Source organism: Chanos chanos, chromosome 3 (genome assembly GCF_902362185.1).
Source record: "Chanos chanos chromosome 3, fChaCha1.1, whole genome shotgun sequence".
In the NCBI taxonomy this organism is placed as follows: domain Eukaryota; kingdom Metazoa; phylum Chordata; class Actinopteri; order Gonorynchiformes; family Chanidae; genus Chanos; species Chanos chanos.
The window spans coordinates 58,596,616-58,607,796 of NC_044497.1; positions in this window are offsets into that span (position 1 = coordinate 58,596,616).

Here is an 11,181-nt window from a genome sequence, read left to right on the forward strand (position 1 = left end):
GTACAGGGCAAGAAACGTTGGGTTCACGCTTCACACTGTAAACCAATTAAGGGTGTGCAAAGTGTAGGAGCCAGTGGGAAGAACTGAGTTGTTTAGAGGCTCAGGGGCCACCCCACGGTGAAGATAGTTAGTTGTCAATGCTATTTAGCTCCCACCTGCACTTTGATTAGCTTCCATCCTTACTTTTTAAAACTTTATGGTTAGTGATATATGTTGTGACGAATGTTGTTACTCCCCAAAATGTTTCTGTTTTCTTTGTTTTACAGGCCTGAGATACATCGACGCCTTCCAACAACATACCACGATTGGGTCTTAAGGTGTCCGCGTCTGAATAAACCACGAGAGTTGAGCTTAACAGGTCACCTGAGTCTGCAAGCTCTTCAACAGACCCATATAGGGAAGGCAGCTAAGCGGTGGTTTGAAGATCCCTGTGTTCTAGCAGTAGGGTTTCTCTCATCTTACCGACAGACAGCTAGACGTACTCCTAACCCATTAACAGATTTGGTTGCTGATAGAGTAACAGAGCTCCCTTCTTTACTCAGTATGCATATTGGGTAAGTGTAAATTTAAACACAGGTCATTTATATTGTAAACCACATAGTCAGTGGACTAAAATTCGCCCAGGGGGTAGACATAGCTCTACAGTAGCGTATTTCGCATACACTTCTGCTCCTTATCCCGCTAATTAGGTAATTAGACTCATCGCTACCAGGTGAAGTGCTAGTAACCTCTCCCTGGCAAGCCTGCGCTGCTGATCAACGACTCACAAAGGGTCACATCAGCCAGAAGACTGAAGACGAGGAGGAGACGAAGATCTTCAGATCTCCCTCATCATCCTTCATCATGAAGCACATTGTTGTGTTTATGATTTGTTGGTCTTTGGTGTTGTCTTTCAATCCAAAAGATAACTATTTTGAGAGCATATTGACCAAAACACGTCACATGTTGTATGGTAACTGTAGTGTTTGTGTGCCACATGTTCAGAGTGTTGGGGCGGGAATTCCATGGGTAGCCCATCAGATATCTAATTGTGACACATGTTCCCTCCTACACACTGATCATATCTTTCCAGGGTATTTGTCATTCTCTCCCTGTCATAATATGTCTGGTCTAGAAGTAGGTGCATGTTGCCAACCAGGGGTAGAACCGTGTGACACCACTCATGCTCCATCGGTAGGTATGTCTGACATTTTAACACCCTTGACCTTCTCTTGGTGTATTCAGCAAGATCGAGACTCTCCCTTTCTGGGTGAAATCGACCTAAGTGTTCATATGTTTATGAAATACACGGTACCGTATCCTCTCATGCTAAAGCTCCAGCTCAGGGCTATGACTCTGTCATAAGCTGTGTAACTGACTCTGTGGCATGGTTTAAGCTGCTATCCATCAATCGCTTTTGTCGAATAGGAGCCCCTCCTGGTACCCAGTGGCTCTGTGGGCATACTACATATGACGAATTACCAGCTCGTTTTAATGGTCGGTGCACATTGGTTTACCTATTACCCGCTATTAGACCTAAATTTCTGAATGAGACATTTACACCTTCTAACACCTCTAATACTCTGAATCAAAGGCAGCGTGGTCATTCGCTCATATTAAGGGCAGGTCATCATGTTAAACGCTCCTTTAGTGTAGTTAGTGGTTCTCAGGTGATATTGGCTAGACACCCATCTTCTCGAATCTGTTGGTATTTTACACCTGCAAACAGTAAGAGGTTAGGTGAAGAAACAAGACAGTTTCAATGTTTGTTCCCTGATGGTACTAATTCCTGGTATTCATCACCAGTTCCGTCGCAGTACAGAGGCCATGATGACCCCCTGACAGATGGCATCTATGGACCTGTTGGTATTACTTTGATTGTCACATCTAAGATACAGGGTAATTTTAGTTGGCGACGTGAAACTGATCCTGACTTAAACAAACCAATTGCTATACAATGTCAATCACATCTAGAAATCGCCGTAGCACAGACGGTTCAAAGGGGTGCGTAGAACATTTTACCTGTGGACAAACATGGTGGACTAGAGTGTTAGGAGCATTAATTCCTAGTTATGGTGTTATGCAGTCTTTAGATCAAATTAGAGAATTGTCACAGGAGGTGCAAAAGCTTGCTAATGACACTCTCGCTGCTTTAGGTGATGTCTCCTTTACCCTGCAGTCCCACCGTATGATGATCCTGCAAAACCGTATGGCTCTAGATTACCTTCTTTCTGCCCAGGGTGGTGTATGCTCAGTCGTAGGCCCAGAGTGTTGTACTGACGTGGCCGACCCCTCTCAGAATTTATCACAAATTATGGGTGACATCTCTGATCTGAGCCTACGGGTTCAGAGTATTCAAGGTGATAACAGTGGTTGGTTCAGTAGCTTATTTGGGGGCCTCTGGCCTATGGCCCAGCAGGCACTGCACGTCCTTACTTTGGTGATAGGGGCAGCTCTGTTTGTGTATCTCATCCTGAGACTTATGTGTTGTGGTATCAAGGCTGTTACTACTCCGAGACAATTGCAGCCAAAACATCGGCGTGCTCAGAGGCCGTTAATGCCTTTTTGAATGTGACATTTCTTTCTACTGCATGGTACGCGGATTGATTTGTTAGACCTCCTTATTTCAGGATGTAGATGGATAATGGCTTGATCACCCATTATACGTTTAGAGGGCTCGGTATATGGTTTGCTTAGCACATATTTAGCTCATGCATGTATGTAGTAATCATTAGGCTTCTCAATGATTAAGAGGGGGGAGATGTGGGTCCTAGCTGAATACTTTGACTGCCACCAGACCTCTCTGGTCTCATAGTGAAGTGTAGTGGTAAAATACGTATATATTTTGTTAAGTGAATGGAATGTGCGGACATACTTTTCATCTTGTGTTACACTTCTCTCACTCAAACATTGGTTTATCAACCAAGCTCTCACACACCTGCCCCACAGTTTTAGAGAGCTCTCATTATCTATGGGCGTCAAGGCCAAAGGCCCTTGGCTGCACGGATATCTGTGTGTGTGTGAGACCTTGTTGTCAGTTCTTCCACCATCAAGACTCTGTCTGGGTGCCTCTGATGACCTCCTCTCTGCTTTTGCTGTATACGCTACCTTTTACTCAATAAAGACAAAAGCTACCTTAAGTCATCGTCGTGCCTGTTTATTATTTTCAACACTTTTAAAAACATTGATGCCCAACAGTACAAAACTATTACTGTTACTATCTACATAAGACAAAGTATTTTGGTATGAAAAATCAGCATTTTTAATTTAACCAAGTATCCTGTCCAATTGGGTTTTTTGGTGACTTTCTAGTCTTTACAAGTCATTGTTTGTCTTTTTTATTGTTCTCGGTTTAATTGTGGCATTATTTCTAATGCTGACCTTTTGACCTTTTAATGGTTTTTGGCTTTTTCCGATAATTTCAGTGCTCTTTTGTCTTCTTTCTTGTTCAGTTCTTTGCCAAATGGACTGTTTTGTCCTATCTTTAGTCCCAATTTGGATTTTTTGGCTCCTCAAATCTATCCGTGTAGCGCACGAGTCCAACTGGTGTGTGAGTGGTGCTAACCATATCCAATTGGGTTTTTTGGTGACTTGCTAGTCTTTACCAGTTGTTCTTTGTCTTTTTTTATTGTTCTTGGTTTAATAATGGCATTATTTCTAATGCTGACCTTTTGATGGATTTTGTCTTCTTTGGGTGATTTCGGTGTTGTTTTTGTCCATTACTTCCCCAGATTGACTGTTTTTGTCTTCTCTTTAGTCCCCAATTGGGTTTTTCTGGCTCTTTGAATTGATCCGTGTAGCGCGTGAGTGAGGCTGGTGTGTGAGTGGTGCTAATCACCATAAAAGACTGGGCCCCATTTAAGGTCTGTTGGCCTCAGACCACCCCCCTGCGTGCTGTCCAAGTGGACCCAGGGGGGCTGGCTACCGACCGAGGCAGACTGTTTGTTAACACCGCAAGGTATCCCCAGCCTGCTAAAACCAAGGCCCTGAGGAGGCAGGTCCCGTGCATTACGTCACCTCCCAGACAGCCCTGGGCGGGAGTCCTCTTCCAGCGGATATCTTCCTTACCAATTTCAGCCGAGCACGCTCGAACCGAAATCCTTTCGGGAAGCTACCAAGCTTCTACTGGGTTGGACCCCCAAAGGGTTCACGACATCCAGCGGGTTAATTTCCCTACCATTCCACTCCCTGAGCGAAATTTTTGGGAAACAGCCAAGCTTCTACTGGAAGCGCGCCCCCCAGCCTGTCTTTTAGATCTACATTTAGGCCTGGGATTAGGGTGAAGACTGGATTTTAGGGTTAGGGTAGGATTAAGTTCAGGTTTAGGGTTATGATTAAGGTTAGGATTAGGTTTAGGGCGGGGTTAGGGTTAAGTCTAGGTTTAGGGTTATGGTTAAGGTTAGGGTTACGGCTAGGTTAGGGTTAAGTCTAGGGTTAGGGTTAGGGTTAGGGTAATAGTATAATAACCATGATCATCAAATGATGATCTTCTTGTAACTGCCGAGCCATTAGGGTTAGAGCCACCGAATTTTGTGTGGGTGATGGTCTCCACCCACTGGCCATGTGTATCAAGTTTGGTGGCACTGGCACATTGCTTTCACATAGCTGCCATAGTCTCCCATTATGTTAGGGTTAGGGTTAGGGATGAAAACCACTCCAAGGTCATCCCTCGGCCAATAACTTTTTTTCTGAAGGTGGTAGAGACTTGGGACCCAGGTCCGCCTGGGGTTTTTTGAGGATGCCCTTTCCAATGGTAGCAGTCCCGAGTTTCTACGACAACTGGAAGTGCCAGAAACTTCCGCTGGACCCCTTTCAAAGTCATCCCTCGGTCAATCACTTTTTTTCTGAAGGTCACAGAGACTTGGAACCGGTGTCCAACCAGGGGTTTTGGAGGACGCCCTTTCCAACGGTACCAGCCCCGAGTTTGTACGACAAGCAGAAGTGTTCTTTTAGTTGGCAGACTTGGTGTTTGTTATATTTGGTTGTGTATTAGGGTTAGTAGCTGAATGAAATTGCAATTCAAGATGTTGTTAGGTTTAAAAACTTGGGAAAAAAAGGGTTAAGGTTAGGGTTAGGTATTGGTTAGGGTTAGGGAACGGTTAGGGAACGGGAACGGGTTAGGATCAGGGATGAAAACCACTCCAAGGTCATCCCTCGGGTTAGGGTTAGGGTTAGAATAAGGGATGAAAACCACTCCAAGGTCATCCCTCGGCCAATAACTTTTTTTCTGAAGGTGGTAGAGACTTGGAACCCGTGTCCGCCTGGGGGTTTTTGAGCATGCCCTTTCCAACGGTACCAACCACGAGTTTCTACGATAAACAGAATTGCCCGAAAGCTCGATCGAGGCGATTTCAAAGTCATCCCTCGGCCAATAACTTTTTTTCCGAAGGTCATAGAGACTTGGAACCAGTGTCCAACTAGGGGTTTTGGAGGACGCCCTTTCCAACGGTTAGGGTTAGGGTTAGGGTTAGGATAAGGGATGAAAACCACTCCAAGGTCATCCCTCGGCCAATAACTTTTTTTCTGAAGGTGGTAGAGACTTGGAACCCGTGTCCGCCTGGGGGTTTTCGAGGATGCCCTTTCCAATGGTAGCAGTCCCGAGTGTCTAGGACAAGGGGAAGTGCCCGAAAGCTCCGTGGAGGCCATTTCAAAGTCATCCCTCGGCCAATAACTTTTTTTCTGAAGGTCACAGAGACTTGGAACCGGTGTCCAACCAGGGGTTAGGGTTAGGGTTAGGGTTAGGAATAAGGGATGAAAACCACTCCAAGGTCATCCCTCGGCCAATAACTTTTTTTCTGAAGGTGGTAGAGACTTGGAACCAGTGTCCGCCTAGGGGTTTGTGAGCATGCCCTTTCCAACGGTAGCAGCCCCGAGTTTCTACGACAACCAGAAGTGCCTGAAAGCTCCATTGAGGCCATTTCAAAGTCATCCCTCGGACAATAACTTTTTTTCTGAAGGTCATAGAGACTTAGAAGCAGTGTCTGCCTAGGGGTTTTTGAGGATGCCCTTTCCAACGGTACCATCCCCGAGTTTGTAGGACAAGAGGAAGTGTTCTTTTAGTTGGCAGACTTGGTGTTTGTTTTATTTCGTTATTTATTAGGGTTAGTAGTCGAATTAAATTGGGTTAGGGTTAGGGTTAGGATAAGGGATGAAAACCACTCCAAGGTCATCCCTCGGCCAATAACTTTTTTTCTGAAGGTGGTAGAGACTTGGAACCCGTGTCCGCCTGGGGGTTTTTGAGCATGCCCTTTCCAACGTTAGGGTTAGGGTTAGGGTTAGAATAAGGGATGAAAACCACTCCAAGGTTAGGGTTAGGGTTAGGGTTAGAATAAGGGATGGGTTAGGGTTAGGGTTAAGGTTAGAATAAGGGATGAAAACCACTCCAAGGTCATCCCTCGGCCAATAACTTTTTTTCTGAAGGTGGTAGAGACTTGGAACCCGTGTCCGCCTGGGGGTTTTTGAGCATGCCCTTTCCAACGGTACCAACCACGAGTTTCTACGATAAACAGAATTGCCCAAAAGCTCGATCGAGGCGATTTCAAAGTCATCCCTCGGCCAATAACTTTTTTTCCGAAGGTCATAGAGACTTGGAACCAGTGTCCAACTAGGGGTTTTGGAGGACGCCCTTTCCAACGGTTAGGGTTAGGGTTAGGGTTAGGATAAGGGATGAAAACCACTCCAAGGTCATCCCTCGGCCAATAACTTTTTTTCTGAAGGTGGTAGAGACTTGGAACCAGTGTCCGCCTGGGGGTTTTCGAGGATGCCCTTTCCAATGGTAGCAGTCCCGAGTGTCTAGGACAAGGGGAAGTGCCCGAAAGCTCCGTGGAGGCCATTTCAAAGTCATCCCTCGGCCAATAACTTTTTTTCTGAAGGTCACAGAGACTTGGAACCGGTGTCCAACCAGGGGTTAGGGTTAGGGTTAGGGTTAGGATAAGGGATGAAAACCACTCCAAGGTCATCCCTCGGCCAATAACTTTTTTTCTGAAGGTGGTAGAGACTTGGAACCAGTGTCCGCCTAGGGTTAGGGTTAGGGTTAGAATAAGGGATGAAAACCACTCCAAGGTCATCCCTCGGCCAATAACTTTTTTTCTGAAGGCGGTAGAGACTTGGAACCCGTGTCCGCCTGGGGGTTTTGGAGGATGCTCTTTCCAATGGTAGCAGTCCCGAGTGTCTAGGACAAGGGGAAGTGCCCTAAAGCTCCATCGAGGCCATTTCAAAGTCATCCCTCGGACAATAACTTTTTTTCTGAAGGTCACAGAGACTTGGAAGCAATGTCCAACTAGGGGTTTCTGAGGACAACCTTTCCAACGATACCAGCCCCGAGTTTTTGCGACAAGCAGAAGTGTTCTTTTGGTCGGCAGACTTGGTGTTTGTTGTATTTGGTTGTGTTTTAGGGTTAGTAGTGGAATGAAATTGGAATTGAAAGTGTTGTTAGGGTTAAAAATCTGAGGAAAAAAAGGGTTAAGGTTAGGGTTAGGTATTGGTTAGGGTTAGGGAACGGGTTAGGGTTAGGGAACGGGTTAGGGTTAGGGAACGGGTTAGGGTTAGGGACCGGGTTAGGGTTAGGGAACGGGTTAGGGTTAGGGACCGGGTTAGGGTTAGGGACCGGGTTAGGGTTAGGGTTAGGGACCGGGTTAGGGTTAGGGTTAGGGACCGGGTTAGGGTTAGGGTTAGGGACCGGGTTAGGGTTAGGGTTAGGGTTAGGGTTAGGGATGAAAACCACTCCAAGGTCATCCCTCGGCCAATAACTTTTTTTCTGAAGGTGGTAGAGACTTGGAACCCGTGTCCGCCTGGGGGTTTTAGGGTTAGGGTTAGGGTTAGGGTTAGGGTTAGGATAAGGGGTTAGGGTTAGGGTTAGGGTTAGGGTTAGGGTTAGGATAAGGGATGAAAACCACTCCAAGGTCATCCCTCGGCCAATAACTTTTTTTCTGAAGGTGGTAGAGACTTGGAACCAGTGTCCGCCTGGGGGTTTTCGAGGATGCCCTTTCCAATGGTAGCAGTCCCGAGTGTCTAGGACAAGGGGAAGTGCCCGAAAGCTCCGTGGAGGCCATTTCAAAGTCATCCCTCGGCCAATAACTTTTTTTCTGAAGGTCACAGAGACTTGGAACCGGTGTCCAACCAGGGGTTAGGGTTAGGGTTAGGGTTAGGATAAGGGATGAAAACCACTCCAAGGTCATCCCTCGGCCAATAACTTTTTTTCTGAAGGTGGTAGAGACTTGGAACCAGTGTCCGCCTAGGGTTAGGGTTAGGGTTAGAATAAGGGGCTGAAAACCACTCCAAGGTCATCCCTCGGCCAATAACTTTTTTTCTGAAGGCGGTAGAGACTTGGAACCCGTGTCCGCCTGGGGGTTTTGGAGGATGCTCTTTCCAATGGTAGCAGTCCCGAGTGTCTAGGACAAGGGGAAGTGCCCTAAAGCTCCATCGAGGCCATTTCAAAGTCATCCCTCGGTCAATAACTTTTTTTCTGAAGGTCACAGAGACTTGGAAGCAATGTCCAACTAGGGGTTTCTGAGGACAACCTTTCCAACGATACCAGCCCCGAGTTTTTGCGACAAGCAGAAGTGTTCTTTTGGTCGGCAGACTTGGTGTTTGTTGTATTTGGTTGTGTTTTAGGGTTAGTAGTGGAATGAAATTGGAATTGAAAGTGTTGTTAGGGTTAAAAATCTGAGGAAAAAAAGGGTTAAGGTTAAGGTTAGGTATTGGTTAGGGTTAGGGAACGGGTTAGGGTTAGGGAACGGGTTAGGGAACAGGTTAGGGTTTAGGGAACGGGTTAGGGTTAGGTACCGGGTTAGGGTTAGGGAACGGGTTAGGGTTAGGGACCGGGTTAGGGTTAGGGACCGGGTTAGGGTTAGGGTTAGGGACCGGGTTAGGGTTAGGGTTAGGGACCGGGTTAGGGTTAGGGTTAGGGATGAAAACCACTCCAAGGTCATCCCTCGGCCAATAACTTTTTTTCTGAAGGTGGTAGAGACTTGGAACCCGTGTCCGCCTGGGGGTTTTAGGGTTAGGGTTAGGGTTAGGGTTAGGGTTAGGATAAGGGGTTAGGGTTAGGGTTAGGGTTAGGGTTAGGGTTAGGATAAGGGATGAAAACCACTCCAAGGTCATCCCTCGGCCAATAACTTTTTTTCTGAAGGTGGTAGAGACTTGGAACCAGTGTCCGCCTGGGGGTTTTCGAGGATGCCCTTTCCAATGGTAGCAGTCCCGAGTGTCTAGGACAAGGGGAAGTGCCCGAAAGCTCCGTGGAGGCCATTTCAAAGTCATCCCTCGGCCAATAACTTTTTTTCTGAAGGTCACAGAGACTTGGAACCGGTGTCCAACCAGGGGTTAGGGTTAGGGTTAGGGTTAGGATAAGGGATGAAAACCACTCCAAGGTCATCCCTCGGCCAATAACTTTTTTTCTGAAGGTGGTAGAGACTTGGAACCAGTGTCCGCCTAGGGTTAGGGTTAGGGTTAGAATAAGGGATGAAAACCACTCCAAGGTCATCCCTCGGCCAATAACTTTTTTTCTGAAGGCGGTAGAGACTTGGAACCCGTGTCCGCCTGGGGGTTTTGGAGGATGCTCTTTCCAATGGTAGCAGTCCCGAGTGTCTAGGACAAGGGGAAGTGCCCTAAAGCTCCATCGAGGCCATTTCAAAGTCATCCCTCGGACAATAACTTTTTTTCTGAAGGTCACAGAGACTTGGAAGCAATGTCCAACTAGGGGTTTCTGAGGACAACCTTTCCAACGATACCAGCCCCCGAGTTTTTGCGACAAGCAGAAGTGTTCTTTTGGTCGGCAGACTTGGTGTTTGTTGTATTTGGTTGTGTTTTAGGGTTAGTAGTGGAATGAAATTGGAATTGAAAGTGTTGTTAGGGTTAAAAATCTGAGGAAAAAAAGGGTTAAGGTTAAGGTTAGGTATTGGTTAGGGTTAGGGAACGGGTTAGGGTTAGGGAACGGGTTAGGGAACAGGTTAGGGTTTAGGGAACGGGTTAGGGTTAGGTACCGGGTTAGGGTTAGGGAACGGGTTAGGGTTAGGGACCGGGTTAGGGTTAGGGACCGGGTTAGGGTTAGGGTTAGGGACCGGGTTAGGGTTAGGGTTAGGGACCGGGTTAGGGTTAGGGTTAGGGACCGGGTTAGGGTTAGGGTTAGGGTTAGGGTTAGGGATGAAAACCACTCCAAGGTCATCCCTCGGCCAATAACTTTTTTTCTGAAGGTGGTAGAGACTTGGAACCCGTGTCCGCCTGGGGGTTTTAGGGTTAGGGTTAGGGTTAGGGTTAGGGTTAGGATAAGGGGTTAGGGTTAGGGTTAGGGTTAGGGTTAGGGTTAGGGTTAGGGATGAAAACCACTCCAAGGTCATCCCTCGGCCAATAACTTTTTTTCTGAAGGTGGTAGAGACTTGGAACCAGTGTCCGCCTGGGGGTTTTCGAGGATGCCCTTTCCAATGGTAGCAGTCCCGAGTGTCTAGGACAAGGGGAAGTGCCCGAAAGCTCCGTGGAGGCCATTTCAAAGTCATCCCTCGGCCAATAACTTTTTTTCTGAAGGTCACAGAGACTTGGAACCGGTGTCCAACCAGGGGTTAGGGTTAGGGTTAGGGTTAGGATAAGGGATGAAAACCACTCCAAGGTCATCCCTCGGCCAATAACTTTTTTTCTGAAGGTGGTAGAGACTTGGAACCAGTGTCCGCCTAGGGTTAGGGTTAGGGTTAGAATAAGGGATGAAAACCACTCCAAGGTCATCCCTCGGCCAATAACTTTTTTTCTGAAGGCGGTAGAGACTTGGAACCCGTGTCCGCCTGGGGGTTTTGGAGGATGCTCTTTCCAATGGTAGCAGTCCCGAGTGTCTAGGACAAGGGGAAGTGCCCTAAAGCTCCATCGAGGCCATTTCAAAGTCATCCCTCGGACAATAACTTTTTTCTGAAGGTCACAGAGACTTGGAAGCAATGTCCAACTAGGGGTTTCTGAGGACAACCTTTCCAACGATACCAGCCCCGAGTTTTTGCGACAAGCAGAAGTGTTCTTTTGGTCGGCAGACTTGGTGTTTGTTGTATTTGGTTGTGTTTTAGGGTTAGTAGTGGAATGAAATTGGAATTGAAAGTGTTGTTAGGGTTAAAAATCTGAGGAAAAAAAGGGTTAAGGTTAAGGTTAGGTATTGGTTAGGGTTAGGGAACGGGTTAGGGTTAGGGAACGGGTTAGGGAACAGGTTAGGGTTTAGGGAACGGGTTAGGG